Here is a 16,641-nt window from a genome sequence, read left to right as displayed (position 1 = left end):
TACCACTTCGGTATACTCTAATTCTCCCTTCGTACACCACTTTCTCCTTCATGTTACAGTTATGTAATCATAACCCTACATTGATGATTTTTCTTTTTGGCTTTTATGATTAGGGCATGAGCATGCAACGTGTGGGGGAGCTGTGAATAAGAGTACAAATGTGAGCAGACCCATCGATTTCAGCGGGACTCTTTAACATCAAGCACACTGGCAGGAATCGCGTGCTGAGCCTGCCAGCGCTTTGACCTCATGGTCTGGGCTTTGCCTATGGATTCTTCTGCCTCTGGGGACACACTGACTTCACGGGGACCTCCCTGGACGTGGGGTCTCCAGGCCCATGCTGGGCGCCAGCAGCGGGCTCTCGTGAAGAGGAGGAACTGAGGAAGGAATGTAGTCCCCTTTTCAGGCAGGGGTGCGTACTTTTAAGCAACATACAAAATCCTTTTTTTCTGAACTTCGAAAGACTCGGGCGACAGGAGGCAGTGACTTTTCTGCGCCCTTTCCCTGGCACTTCCGCTTTCCCTTTTGCCTTGGCGATGTTTTTTCAAGTTGTATCCTTTGCATTTCTGTTTCCTTTGATGTCCCTGTTTGTCTGCTTAAAATATGCGTGTTCACAGAAGAATAGCAAGTAAAACCCTTTTGCCTTTTGCACGTGCTTCTCTTTTGGGCGATGGCGTGTGCAAAGTTTAGGCTGGAGGTGGCTATTACTATTTCAGCTATCTGTTCACATAAAAGAGCCTAGCTTTTTTTCTTACAACTAGAAAATCAGGGAATTGTTTTCACAGACTTTTTAATCTTACACATAATAACAAAGCTAAAAGAATCTGCATTGGCTCCTATATTGAAATATAAAACAACATAAACAAATTTACTAAGTTTTTTTCTTTTGTAAACTCTTTACTGGATTACAGCTACTATGGAAGTTAATATACCTAGTCCTGTATATAAATTTTAAAGCTTATTTAAGTAGTATAATAAAATATAATAATACTGAGAATACCCCGGGATTTGCAACAGAAACCTTCCAACACATTCAATTTAAGAAGTGGTCACAAGTTTTAGATTTATTGTAGGTGTTTATAGCTCTTTGTGAATTTCTGTGGAGGGAAGGATGGTTATTCCTGCTTTGCTGACACTACAAAATGTAAAACTTCCTTGGGATTTTGTATAAGTTCCACTTTAGTTTTTAAATCATTCCTAAATTGTGCTGGATGTGACACTGAATATTTTGTTTTATTTCATTATTCCTTGGGACTCTCAGTTTGCTCTGATTGACATTCCTGGAATTTCCAAAGATGAAATTACAAAGTAGGGAGAAATATGCACAGTGCTGAAGGGATTTTGCTCTGACTCATTTAAAACAATTTTCTTTGCCCTAAAATCTTAGCCTGATTAAAAATGGTGATCTAGCTAATTCTCAGGAACAAAAATCAATGAGTTGTCCTGATTTATGCCTGTGAAAGAGCTTCCTTGAGCACTTGCAAAGAGCAAGAGGAAAGTCCCATCATCCAGGATCGGTTCAAAAGCGGACTGCAGTAGTGAGGGAATTTGTCATCACGTAGCTCCAGAGACCTTCTGGAAGTCTCCCCAGGTACATGGATTTTAATCTACTAAAATGCTGGGACAGGGAAAATACTCTTTAAATCATCCAGAGGGAAAAGCACTGTCCCGCCAGTCTAATCAGAGAAATCACTGACCACAGAAGAAGAATCCAACAGTCAGTTGACAGTGATAAGCTTTTGACTATGTCAGGGCTGGTTCTTCCTCTGTTAATGTTGATTGTTTGACAGTCACTGTCACTTCAACCAGGGCACTCTGCCTCACTTTGTCATCTTTGACTCCAGCCTCAGTTCAAGAATGGGTTTGCCCTTCTAGTTCATTTATTTAGGAAACACAGTGGGTAAGAAGCTGTCCTGTCAATAAAGCATGCTATATAGCTGTCTGACTGCACTGGCACTCATTCTGGTTCAACTCTTGTACATTGGATGGTTAAGTTTTCACTGTCATCTTGTTGGTTACCTGTATTTTATTATGGGTCCATCACAATTTCTTTAATTGTTTTGGTTTCTTACTTGTGTGCTTTTCAGACCTTTCCCACTTACATGTTGTCTGTGTCACTCAAAATGGGCCAATACATGTCCTGCTGACACACGTCCCCCATAGTCGTCAGAAGACAGCTGGAGCACAGCTTTCCTCTCTTTGCATTTTGCCAATAGATAAATTCACAGTCTTCAATTTGTCTCTACTACTGGCATGTAAGTGGGTCACTTTAGGCTGCAAAGAGTTTATACTGACATTTTAGTCAGTGGAGAAACACTCATTGACTTTACTTGTGTAAGGTCAGTGCATAAGAGGAGGATTGACCCTCAGCGTGCTTTGGTGGATATGCGTTTGATATTTTTGTTCCTAGTGAGATCTTCCACCATTTGCTCATCAGGGTAGCGTGACTGATTTTACTGCTCTTGACTTACCATGCGGTGGTTTCTGCCTTGTGCTGCCTCCTGTTTCCATGAACGGGAGAAAAGGAATGAGCTGGAGGCTGCTGCTTTTGGTTCCTTCTTTCTGGACACCAATTTCCCCAGTACACTGAGAAACTGGAAGAGACCTGTGTTTGATAGGGCAGTTTTCTGCTGCTTGGCAGTCTGTCTGCTGCTGGAAAAGATCAATGAAGGCAAAGCAAACTTGAACTGTATACAGCACTATCTGTGGGCTGTGCATGTGGACACTCAGATAGCTCAGCTGGGCATGGCAACATGCAATCTGTCATTAAACGGTCCATGTTCTGGAGTCTCAGGAAGGTGAAGATCTGTCCCCAGGGGACCCCAGGAGGCCGTGTCTCCATTGTGGTCCTGGCTTAGTGCTAATCTGGCTGGTCCAGACCCCTGTATCAATGACAGGCTGCAATGTGAGCTGCTGGGATGGGGTCTTGGGGTTCTGTCTCTGTGGGATTCTCACCCTGGCTCCATTTCACCCACTAGGGAGATGAATGATGTCAGATGATTTGTGTGAGCTAAAAATGGGTGTCAGCTTACTGCTGCTCACCAGCCAGTGGTTAAGTTTTCACATGTCCCCGCAGGGAAAGAGCTATTAAATAGATGAAAGGGGACCCCTTCACAGGACAGCTGTGCATCCTTCTACATTGCATTTCTTTGGTTTCGTTGGCAAACTGCTTTCTCTCCAGCTCTGGTTCTACTTCTCCATTTGTAATTTTGTGCTTGACTCTCTATATATTGGTCCTTCAGAACGAATGCTACCTGTTTGTTCCTCATTTTTCATCCAAAATGCAGTTGGAAGCCTGAGGGACTGTCACAGTGTGCTTGTGAAGCTCTGGAGGAGGAAAAGTCCAGAGCTAGGGGGACGGCTGCAGCAGAGAGCCCTGGGAGCCCGCGCCAGCATAGGAGCTGCTCCATCTACTGGAACTACCAAGGGAGAACTACTGCATTCCTGCTTAAGTGAGGAGCTGGCAAACTTTAGTATTTCTATGTACATCAAGTGACAAGAAGTCCTGTTTGGTCTGGTTTTTAATTGCTGTAGTGGAGTGCAGAAAAATAACCTTTTCTCTGGATTAGGAGGATCCACACCAGGACAGAAGCCCCGTTCTCCCAGGCAAAGTACCCACCAACAGCCTTTCCTCACTGAGCCACTCTGCCGAGGTTGGGAGCAGGCAAACATTTACATACCTCGTTAGCATGAGTCTGCAAAAAGCTCATTTTATTCAGGCTGCTGTTTAGTTTTGCTAGTCCCAGACTTGGCCCCATAAAAACTGCTACCTGTAGTAATGCATTATCAATCTTACCCATATGTGCAATTAGAATTCATTATTGAGACTGTCACCTTGCTGACTTGTCCATTTGTAGTGTCACACATGACGAGGATTTTGAAAGACAGCGACAGCCTAGCTGGAACGACATGAGAGCTGCATTCGCAGCCATACAGCTGACATCGCAGTAGTGACACAGCCAAAATTAAATCACCGCTCCGGGAATACTTGGCAGCACAAGCCCAGATTGAAAGTACCCAACAGGCTTGGTGATGTCACAGGGACTTTTTTCTTGTTCTAAACCACTCCGAAATAGTGTGGGAATCTTATTTCATAAAATGTGATGATCTTCAAAGTGTTCTCCCGTGATGCATTTGGTTTGGGTGTGGTAACATCCCTCTCAGTTCCCTGTGTACTTACACACTCATTAATCTTCTCCCAGTGGAGAATTTCCATCTTCCTTGTAATTATTTGGAGATGGAAAAAAAGAATTCTGGATAAGTCACCCAGTAGGACAATCCCTTACTGGTTCAGTAAAGTGAAGACTGAGACCACAGAGCTTTGGCTAAAGTCTATTGGTGTCAGTGAGTTCATTGACTTATTTGGGCAATGGATCTGACCTTCTATCCTATCTGGTTTTAGAAGTGATATCTCTCGTAATTATACTTTCAGGATTCCGGTAAAAGTAAATTTTGGAAGTGTGTACTTCCGAGACAAGTCAGAGTTTCATTACATAAAAGAAGAACTGGATCAGTGTCTCCTGATCCAGGGACAATCCAGCCACTCTGCTTTGAGAGATTCTTTAGGGCTCTGGTTCAAACTTTAATTAAAGCTCACCAATACTAACTATTTGCAAAAGTTGCTATTTCCTTCTGCCACTTGGATGTGATCAGTCTTTTGGTGCCTAACTCTGTGAGAGCTGGCTGTGAATTTCCGATGTGCCGGTTGATATGAACAGAGCAAGGCAATGGAGAAGACCTACTATTTGGATCCACATGCTCCACTGTGGGACTTAGCCTGATCACAGTGACCACAACGGACTTAGCCTGATCACAGTGACCACAACACTGTTTCGTCTGCGCAATATGGCTGATGTTTTGAGCAATTTTGATATGGTTTTGATTATTTGAAAATCCTTTCCTAACATTCATAAGCACATTTTATGGCAAAGAGTGTGGGTGGAGACTAGATCTTCTGTTTCAAGGAAACTCTGATTTTCCATTCCCAACTGAAAAGGAAAAACTACCCTTTCCAAGTAAGTGAAATTCCAGGAAAGCAGATGAATGAGACAAAAAGGTTTGGTCTTAATTTCAATCTTTTGTAACTTTTGTAACTGGATTTTGTTTTGAAAGTCCATTTCAGGAGAAAGAAAATCAAAACTACCATTCCAAAAGGACAAAATAAGATACATGAACTTCACAACGTGTTGCTCAATTTATTTCTAGGGCAAATGCTATCAGAATTAACAGATTTTTGAAAACATAGAAATTATGACAAAACTAGATCTCATTTTGGTCCCCAAAATACTTGAATGAAAACTTGCCAACCAGCTGCTACTGTAAGTACCCTTGGGCTGAACATCCAGGCAGATCCTCAGGAATAGGCTTACCAAATGCACCTGGAGAGTCTAATCCCCAAGTCAAAGCAAGCAAACAGTAGCACAGCTACATCAGAACAGGATACTTTGGAAAAAACCCCACTGTTTTAAAGGGGATTCAGCTCTTGTGAAGGCTGGATCCTCCTTTTCAAGTTTTGCTTTTGGGAATTGTCATCTTCCAGTTCCCTCTTGTAACTTCCTGAGCCAACTTGTATGGCTGCAGTGGAGTAGGGATTCTATAGCAACTTCATTTATACTGAAGAACGGAGATAGAAAAGTTAAATAAGAAACTGAATAATTCAGTTGCTGGTAGAGTATGCTGTGTCTATTATTGCGATGCTGCATGTGATACATGATGCTCCGTCTGTATTACTTCTTACATGGATTTTAGTACTGGGTACCTCAAACTGCATGTCAGAAGCCAGTACGAGCCTGGGAGACAAGAAAATAGGAATTTAAGTCACTTGGATAAACACGGTCAGGACTCTTGGATATGGTGTTTTGGGTAGGCTGAAATTGAGAGATGGAAACATGCAACTTGACTGCTTCTGTTTGTGATATAGAGTGAATCTCTACTGCTTCAAGCATTAACATAGCCTTAGGAGTATATAAAATCCAAGACTATAGGTCCTCAAACCCCTTGAGTTTCTTATTTTAGTGCCAGACTTTTCCTAATTCTCTTCATGTCTGTGCACATGTGTGTATGTGACTGTGAGCTACATGTAGAATGATAGCAGCAGCAAGCTCAGATTTTAGCTTTGGTGATCAATTTAGAAAATGATTATTTATTTGATAGCACCTGAAAATAAATGAGGTTCTTGAGAGGAAATTGTATGGAAAAGGAGATTACAGTGCAACCAAGGATTTGACAGTTCAGTGAGGAGAAAGTGTGGGGAAGAAAATGGGTTATGGAAATTGGAGTATGTGGTTACTGAAGCTAGTGTGGGTGGCTAGAAATAATTTTGCATGTGAAGTGTATGTACATCCCTTTTCTGAAAAGCATGTGAAAGAAGTGAATTTTTATTTTAAGGCTAAAGACTTCTCTTAGAAATGTTATTTGAGATCTGTAGACGAACAAGAACTCAGAATTGTTATTTACTGAGGAACAGATTTTTGGAAATAGCCAAGTAAAATGCACTCCTCATGATCGCTCATCCTTGTATGACTCCGCAGCTTTTGTCTCTTGCACTGACATTTTCCCTTTCTTTATTGGACAAAAATGTGAGCAGCTAAAGCCAGTTGGAATATTCCTTTGGAAATAATGCTTGAAAAGAAATCACTTCATTGTCAAAATAAAAACTGATGTGGAAAATTCCTGGTTTTATTGAAACAAACAAACAAACCAATCAACCAATGTAAAAGCCAAACAATTATTTCTGTTTGGTTCATGACAACTAAAGGCCCAAACTTTTTTGTTTGTGAATTGGGTTGAGGGCCAAAGATTTCCCTTTTTTTCAGTGGATGAAACCCAAATCTTTTTGTGCAAAACAAAATAATCTTTCACTGGACTATTTGTGAGAGTGCGAACATTTGGCTGTCCTAATAATGCAAATTCTTATGCATCCCCTGCAGAACTGGGTGGGCATGGCCATGCAAACAGATAACCTAGCAACAACTCTGAGTTCAGAGTTCGCCTGACACAAATAATTGCTAATCAGATAAATTTCTTTACTGAAAGATTTGCTTCAGATGCCATAAAAACAATAAAACATGCAAAAGTGCAAAAGTGATCAGCTTTGTCTTTTACATTTTGGACATGTTGAGATGGCTTTTGAATTTCAGTGGGCTGTAGGAAAGGAGAGCTTTATGTGCAGAGCTCTCAGATATGCAGTGCAGGTCTGCCTGGGCCAGATAATATTAATTGCGTGTGAGGAAATTGAGATTCTTTTCCCATTTAGAGATCATCCATCATTTTCAGAATTAAGCATCCGAGCGCTTCTCACATGAAAGTTAAGGAAGGTAAGGAGAGTCAGCATAATAGTATGTGATTGCGAGGTAATGAAAGGTGCTAGGGGTCATTACTTAATTACAAGAGGTCTATCTGCCTGCCTGGTGGGGAAGGGTCTTTGGCATCCAAAGTGCTGAGACAGATTGCCCGGCCCAGGGAGCGCAACGCCATTCCCTTTCCATCATTCACGAAGAGCTCACGCGCCTTACGGTCAACCGGACCAGAGCCACAGGACTGGCAGAGCTTATTAACGCTAAGAGCAGGGCTGCGTGAGCGTGGGGACGGTGTTTGCAGATTTGAGTCAGTCTGGGAAGCAGGTTAGCTGGGTCTGCCGAGCCGGAGCTGATGAGCCCTGAAAGTGCTGCCGTGGATCTCTCTGCCTGCGCTCCAGTGCATCCGGATGAGGCAGGACCAGGCGCAGGCACCGGGTGAATTAGGAAGGCAGAGCTTCGGGGGCTGAGGCGCAGGCACAGCCGGGCTGCCTTGGCTCAGGAAGGTGCACCTAACTTACTGGGTGCCTCTGCTCAGGCTGAGGGCGACGTCCAAGCTCAAAATTGCCCCCACATACCTGAGGCAGTACCTGTGATTACCTGCCCTAGAAGATTAAAAATTATATTTCTAGGCCTATAGACTGGTTGCATCTCAGCGCACATGTAGTTGCGACGTTGATACCTCTGTTTCAGATTTTTACACCTCACTTAACTAATTATATATCTTTGTAATGACTGATTAAGCAGAGCAGCCATTTAATGCATCTATCCAGACTGAGACAATTGCAGAGGTTGTAGATTCTATCCCTTGTCCCCACTGCAGCATCCCTGTGTTTGAAGGTGGAGGGGCCACCTCTTCTCCCCTTAGGAGACTTCCAGCACTTTGGGACTGTCCTTCAGCTGTGCTGCTCCGGGAGAACAGAGCATCCCACCTGCTCCAGGCGTGAAGGTGGAGAGCAAAGTGCCTTTCCAGGGTCCCGCTGCCTTGCGCTTGACAGTGTGAGCTCTGCGCTGCCCCTTACAACCAGGCTAATGCCCAATAAATGCTGATAGCACACAATATCCTTGCTATCCCTCAATAAATATTGTTGCAAGGATAGGTGCAAGGATCCTGAACATTGCCTCCAAAAACCAGCGTGCTATGTGTTGCACTTTGGGAAAGGGCAATGCTGAGATGAGACCAAATCAAAATCTTCCTCATCATTGTTATGCACAGCGAAGAGCTTTTTGTTACTTCTTGATGCGTGTTTTGCTGGCACTGTTTTAACAGATGTGATCAAACCCCATCTGCCTGAGTTTGAAAAATGCACATCAGTTCTGCAGGTAATGGGGTGTAAATCTGTAGACTGTGATGGTCTATGTATTACAGAGCTGGGGCAGGCTCTGGAAAGAACTAGTGACCCATTTTTTAGCTTTTCAATCTCCATCATGACTAGCTGGCTGTAAGGGGAAAAGATTATGAATTCAGGAAAAAAGTGTGTTACACTTCATCATGTCTGGACATGAAGGATCTCGACCAGTGCTTAAATCTCCCAATAACTGTAAAAGTGAGTATTGTTCCCAATTTTGGACCCAACTGAGGTGTCTGAATAATAACAAACAGAAGTTATTAAAATTAAGGAGGGGAATCACTGTCCTTCAAGAGCTGAGCAGAGCCCTGACAGACTTGTTACAGCCCTTCAACACCTCATCTGGAGGTTCACTGTCCACATCAGGGTGAGTCCTCATAGCCTATTGCAATATGCCAAACATGGATTCCTCCAATCAGCTGCTGGAAGGACCACAAATGTGGACCCACACCTGGGCCAGGTACAGCCCATCTGCAGGAACCTGGGAACTGTGGAAGCCTTTTACAGGATCTCAAGCACTTGTCTGGTCATGGCTGCCTAAATTAGACAGTGCAACCAGCTGTTAAACAGCCAGCTGCTCCCACAACAGGTTGAAGTGGAGGCTTTGGAAAAACTACTCATTTAACGATAACCTGGTCATTCTGTTCTTTCCTTTCCTGTTCAGTTTCCCATGCTGCTTCCCGGTAGTGCTCAAAATGGACTGATTTTGAGCATCACTAGGTGATGTTGTTCTTGGTTTTGCTAAAACTCTGGAGAATTACACCGGTACCTGATTCTTCTTCCCTTTCTGCCATCCTTCCAATAGATTTAGTCCCAAGATTTTGTTCTTTTCTTCCTGACTGATGCCATAATCACCAGGATATCCAATCTGTTAAAACGCTATGATGTATACACAGGAATATATAAGTATTTTGATTTTACAGGCACAGGCAAGTGAAATGACTTCCATGAACAATGCAGCAGTTGCAGGGACAGGTAGGAAGTCCTGAGTTCTTGAATTTATACCCTGTGCTTAATCCTTTCAATCACAAACCTGCCCTTTTTAATCTAAACAAGAACACATTTTATAAGCAGGTGGCCATGAACCTAATCTCTGGGTTGGAAACAAGCTGTGTCTGTTCATTGTGAACTACAGTTTTATTATTGACTTGGGACTGATATTGCTGGCATTTGACATGACCACATAGCAATACTGGGTGCCCGGTCCTCTTCTGACTTGCTTTTGCTGACAGGTATTCTAGCATCACTCTGGTTAGTTCAGACTCAGTTTGTGGCAGTTCCAGTCCCGCAGTCCCATCAAAGTATTATAATATCACTGCAACAAACAGCTTTTCACTGGCACTTAGCAGTGGAGCACATGCCAGAGATTCATGTGAATCATAAGGAAATGGTTCCCACTACTGAGTACATTAAGTTAAAGGAGAAAGCTATTTCCATAGTAACCACATATGGTAGGTCAGATGGTGACTTTCCAGATTTACCACCAGTGGTTTTGATCTTGAATTATTTATACAGTGAATCTAGCTTCTCCGGTCTTCTTGGCATGTTGCCTGCAAATCTCCATGTTAACATGTGGGAGAAAAGGGAAGTTTTATATGTAGTGCCAGAAAGGCTGAACTTGATGTTTTTATTCACAGATGAAACACTGCTATTCTCATGGCAAGTATCAATGCAAATAATAGTGGATACACTTGGGCTCACTAATGTCTTACTTGGGACTCTACAGTATATACTAATTTGAACATGTTAGAGGTGGAGCTGGTGCTAATTGCTATGCCTGTATTGCAAAGCATTTTTCCACTCTAAGACCTACTTTTCTCACTTGAAACTCCTTGAAGCTTAATATGCTTAAAATTCATCAGTTCATTCTTTGGACTGTGATTTTTGGAAGAAAATTTCAGCCAACTGCAGACTGAATTTGGGGGTGAAGTATTGCTTTGTTCATGTCAAAGTTTGCTTGAAATCGTTTTGCTGAGAAAGTTGGCTGCTTCTAGTATTGGGAGCAAGCACCTAAAATTCCACAGTAAAGTCATCTTAACATGATGATTTGTCTTCATTTGTTCCCCATAATTATAGCCAAATGTGGTGAAAGTATAAATTTTTTATTAATTTCAGAGTAGATTTACAATATCTGCTGCTTTTCTGATCCTCTGAGCTCGTTAGGGCTCTGCGGAACCCAACCTTTCAGCTTTGACTAACAGCAGACCTGGGGGAATTAGGGACGTGATATTTTATAACCTTGTGGACACCCCTTGTAGATCCTGGTGTAAAATAGTCCTGAAACACATCTGTTGGTGATTATTTCTGAAACCTGCTGGCAGAGTAAGAGACAGCTCTGCATGAAAGAGAAGAGCTCCCTGCTAATGGGTGGATATGGTTGAAGTCCCCGTCCCAGCCTTCCTAACGCATCTCTGTAGCTCCCCAGTGTGACATTTTGGTTTTTGCTGGCTGGTAGGTGGTGTTTCGATAAGTAAGGATTAGCTGTGAGCAGCTCCCTTGCAGGGCAAGGAACAGGGTGTTTGGTACGGCCTCAGACCCCCGGGCTGAGAACCCCTTTGGCAGAATTTGGCACTGTTAAACAAGGGTTTCCTTTCTACTTTGTCCTGTCAGACATCACCCCTGGGCCATAAGGACTCACTGCACAGCTCCAGAATGCCAGTTGAGCTCCTTTGGCCAGGAGGTTCTTGCCGGGGTGCTCCCAGCCAGATTGGCTGCTCTCTCCTATGTAGGGAAGGGAGGAGAAGTCGTCCCCTGAAAGGAGCAGAGGCTGCTGGCCCATACCAGATCACTCACCACCATGGGCAAAAGCAGTGCAACTGCTGTGCAACTGCAGTGCAACTACTGTGGAGATCCCACAGAGGCAGGCAGTAGCAGAGGTTGGGGGATGGACCAGTCTTTGCCAGACAGCAAAGCCTTGGGCTGGGAAAGTCCTGACAGGGAAGATACCCCGCAGTAAGGATGCAAAGTTGTCCTGATGGGCTGGGGCCCATGGTGTGACCCCAGTGTACACAGCTGGCGGTGGGCTGGGAAATGTGTCTCCAGGGGTGTCTGGTCTGTGGCTGTGGGGTATGGGCTAAGGCAGCCTGTGCGTGGTGCTGTGTACCACGTGTGGGTAGGTGATGAGATGCCAGTTTTCCCATCAGGATGATGGGAAACGCGTAATTGTGGGCAGAAGGTAAGCACAAAGACGGCTGCTGTGGAATAGGTGTGTTGGGACTCAGGTGTGGAGAACTACCACATGGGCATACACAGCTGCCAAGAAATCTGAAAGATGAACATCATGCACTTGTGCCTCTCTCTTTAACTGAGGCTCATAATAGTGTTTGAAACCAATATTATGTGCGGTTACCAGCAAGGTCCACGTGCTGCCTTCCACCCCTTGCCATGGAGCTGAAGGGATTAGGGTCCCATGGAAAGCTTTTAGCCAGCAGAATTAGCTTAAAATCCAAATTCTTTGGATGGGGAAACTATTTAAGGTGCACCAGCTTCTCTATCTGGTAAAGCGAGTGGCAATGGATTTGCTTGTGCAAAGATTTGGCACCCATTCCCCTAGTGCTCGGCTTCTGTGTTGTGTTCTCATCCTTTCTCTGATTTTTTCTGTCTTCATGATCTCCTGTTGCTTTGTCACACCCTGAGTCAGGGCAGAGAGATGTGGAAAAGGTCCACTGAGGCTGCTGTGTATTACTGGACTTGGGGGCTTAAACCCAACTACAAGCTCAGCCATGCCTTCATGCTCCCTCAGGGCGAGACACCTTCCCTTCTCCCTTGGATCCCGTGTGCAGGAAAGCCTCTCTGGAGAAGGGCATTATTGAGGTGAATGAAGGAAGGTGGGTCCTCTCTTCTAACCAGCTATGGACTGTCCCCATGCTGTGGTACATCTTTGTAATATTAAAGGCACTTATTTACGTAGGTAAGGGAGCCCTTGGAACTGAGGTTCCTCTAAGCATTTTGTTCTTGGGTCTTCACTTTTCACTCTGTTTCGAACTCTCAAATATCATGGCTCAGGAAGTTGGCTGTCAGATCAGTATGATGTTTTGGGTAATTGTATGATTTTAAGGACTGAAGTTCACCTGCTGGGGTCTGGTGTGTTAAATGCACTGGAAGCAGGTGATCAGCTGCTCAGCAATGTCACATGTGGTCTTTTCCAATCCCCAAAACAGAAGGAGGGGGTTAATTTGATTCACACTAGCATTTTTTATTCCATGGCAGAAAACTTCATGTTCAAGGTCATGTCAGCAGCTCACATCGCTGCTTCAGTATGACCTGGGCAGGGAGTTGCTGAACCATCACCTTCCTTATTCTTTGCTCAGTTTCTGGTCTGTGGTTTTGGTCACAGAAGATGTAACACCTTTTCTCTTTCTGCCTGGAGCTGCACAGATTCTTGTGTCGAAGCACAACCCTGGAGTTTTCTTGTTTCAGTCTGACACTCAACTGGTATTTGAAAACTTGAAGACAGAAGGAATGCTCCTACTGCCATATGCTTTCCTACTGATGGCCCAACACTTGCTCCACAACCCTGCAAGGACAGCGCTAATGCTGCCCAGCAGAATATGGAGTGGCTCATAGTGTTGTACACAGTAAAACTACCGATCACTTCTTTCAGCTCACAGCTCAGTTGGGTTTTAACCCCTGGAACCACAGCTTTTCTCTGGGACCTCCCGCTCCAGGTTCAATATTTTTGGAAGGTTTGGCAAAGATGGCTCTGTTGTATGTGAGATGACACAACGATCCCTTGCTCAGCCCTTGCCTAAGAGAGGAAATACCCACACAGCCATCTGCTGAGGACAATTCAGCACCTTGCGCTGCAGAAAGGCTGGCCGCTGTCTTGGCCAGGCTGCCCATGTGCTGGGCTGACCGCTGTGGAAGCCTGCCCATGTTGGGTCATAAAAAACTTGGTTTGGCAGTAGACAAACCAGTGAGTTTTCCATTTATTTCAGTGGAAGCAAAACCAGTCCTGTAATTCCTAACAACATCATGTAGTCATAAAATATAGAAGAATGAAGAAATAACTAGCAAAAAAATAAACACAGAAACCACCCTTGTGTCAAGCGGGTTTGCCAGCAATTTTTTTTTCCAAACAAATGTAACCATTTTGCCACTGTCTGCAATGTGAAAAGCCTTTACTCCCTCCCTCCACTGCACCCCAAATCCTATTATTTCATCTATTTCAAACAACAGCGTGCCTTGATTTGAAGCACATGAGAATTGTTCTCCAGAGCTGTTGAATTGCTGATGAGAATGTGTCACTGAATTCTTCTGCACTTTAGCTTCTTTCTTCAGTGACTGAGAGATAGAGGGTGATTCAGAATGGGTTGGAACTGGGTGGCCATACTCCTAACGCAGGTCCCTGAGGTTAGGTGGGACGAATGCAAACTGACATTTGTCCTTCAGATATTGGATCTGTTCCACAATCTCAGGTGTTGAATTGGTCTATTTGGCTGATTTCTCATATAGTCACTGCTCCTTTTCAAGATTGCCTTCACCAGAGCCAGGGCCCAGATGAGTATTCAGTGGATGAGAGTAGCAAGACAGAATAATTTGTATTGGAAGAAACCTTTAGACTTCTAGAGAAACCTCTGTATTTCACCTGGCCCAATCTCCTGCTAAAAGCAGAGTTGACTTTGAAATCAGAGTGTGTTGCTCAGGGCCTTGTCTGATCAAGTATTCAAGACTCGACTCAGTGCTGGAGAAGGTTGTTTTGTTCTTGTACCCTCTCTAGGTACTTTCTGCACTGCTGAACTGTGCTCACAGTGAAATATTTTTACCTTGTGTCTCTTTAAAATGTCCCTTTTTCCATCTTGTGTCTGTTGCCTTGTGTCTTTTCACTGTCCACCTCTGAGAAGAGATGGACTTCACCTTCGTGTGTCCTCCCATTAGATAGCTGTAGACAGCAGCAAGGTCTCCCCTGAACTGTTTCTTCTCCAGTCTGAACAAGGCTGTCTCACTCAGCTTCTCTTCCTACATCGTGTGCTCTAGCCCCCAACGACCTTGGTTGACCTCTGTGGGGCTTAATCTGGTCTGCCAACATCAGCATTGTGTTTGGAAGCCCAAAGCTGGCCACAATTTTCCAGCTGTGTCTACACCAGTGCTGAAGAGATGGTAAGGATCTCTCCCTTGACCTACTGGCTTCAGTCTTGCTGCAGCTCAGTATGAAGTTGGGAAGGGTGCACTGCTGACTCGGGATCACTTGGTGTCCACCAGGATCCCAGGTCCTTTTCTGCAAAGATGCTCCTAAGCCAACTGTCTCCCAGTCTGTACAGCTGCATGGGGCTGCTCTGTCCCAGCACGCCTGAATGATGGAAAAAGCGTGGAATATCCTAGTATGTAAGTGACCAGGAGGCCAGAAGGAGTGATGTTCCTCAGAGCATGGGGGGCTGATGTTTGGCTTCTGTCACCACAAAGGCTTAATCTCTATCAAGCTGCAGCGTGACCTGATGTTAAACGGTGAAACAAAGGTGCAGAAACACTGTTGGCTGCAAATTGCGCGGTTCTGTAAAAAAGCACATCACATGCAAGTTTTCCAGCGGTCTTCGGGCTTCTTGCTTTTTCCACTAGAGGGACCCAAATGCAAATAAAAGCTCTAATTTATCAGCTGGGGAAAAGTGTGTGTGGGGTCAAGTATATTAGCATTGAATGAAAGGCAGTATTTTCTCCCGCTCAGTATTTGTATTAAGGACCTGATTCACCATTCATGGAGTTCAATGTGGAAATACTCAGAGACTTCAAGCTAAGACCTGGGATCCCTGTTTCAGAACCGGTTTCCAAGGCTTAAATATCTCAAATATTAATAGCTAAAATAGCTGCAAGCCAAAGACAAGCCTTGACCATTAGCCAGAGTGTGTCCTTTTGTGGGCAGTGCATATTTAATTTTCCATGTCCGTTTTACCATTGACCTCTCTGCTGTGGCTCCCTGACACTGCTCTTTTCTGCCAGATGACGGCAGAACATGGTTTCTGTTTCAGCTGACTGAGGGGAGGGAGGGAAAAAATCATCACTGAGTGTTTGAAAGCTATTAGAAATAAAAGATCAGAGGGATGAGGATCTGGATCTTCTATCCCAGCCCTTTGGAAAGAAAGGCAAAGGAAAAAAAAGCTGAAGGGAAAAAGATGGTAGCTGATGTTTTTTGGGTTTCATAGTGGAAAAAGCATAAGATTAACCCTACCTCCCCCCACCCAAATTTATCCACAATAAGATTCACCTACAAAGGCTGCTTTAACTTCAGAACGCTGCTGATTAGCTCCAAGTCAGCTGAATAAACGTCCTGCCTGGAAAATCAAATCTGAACTAGGGACTGGGGGAGGATGGGACAAAACTTTTATTAAAAAGCTTTGTTTTCCCCTTTTTTTTCTCACTTTGAAAAAGAAATAGCTAAACACATGACTGTGGTTTAACCTTATGCTCTGGCTCTACCAAAACCCAGCCTTGAATGTCCTCTAACTACAGAAATGTTTAAGAGAAGAACAAAGATTTACCACTGCCTGGGCTGCACAACCAGTCTGACTGCAGAAAGCTGTGACTGTCCTAATCCAGCAGGACTGCTCAGGGGTTTCCCTTAGCACATGATCCTGCTTGGGAACAGATTCAGTTTCACTGGAGAAATCTGGGACCAAAACACTCTGGGATGGGTGGGCTTAATGACCAGGCACCTGAGCAGGCAGGATGGGAGCTGAGCAGGCAGCTGGACTTTTAAGCACTGACTATTGACACTGGTGGTTTGTCTTGTCCCTCCTGATTTGCTTTTCTGAATTGGCAGGCTCATATTGTCCCTTTCTCACTCTTCTGTTGCTGGCAGGTTTTCTTCTGTGCTCCTCCAGCAAGACCCTCGCAACACAGCCACTCACTTCTCTTCTGCTCACCCCTTATCAAGGTTAAAAGTGGAAGGTGTCAAAGGCTGCCAGAAATAGGTCCTCTGGGCTCCATTCTTCCTGTCTGCCATGTTATTTAAAGCAATCCCACTTTCTTTTCATCTTGGCAAGACAGAGAAGTTAAGTTGGATG

This window comes from Vanellus vanellus (genome assembly GCF_965231255.1).
Source record: "Vanellus vanellus genome assembly, chromosome: 2".
Lineage (NCBI taxonomy): Eukaryota > Metazoa > Chordata > Aves > Charadriiformes > Charadriidae > Vanellus > Vanellus vanellus.
Note: the sequence above shows the minus strand (reverse complement) of the source record.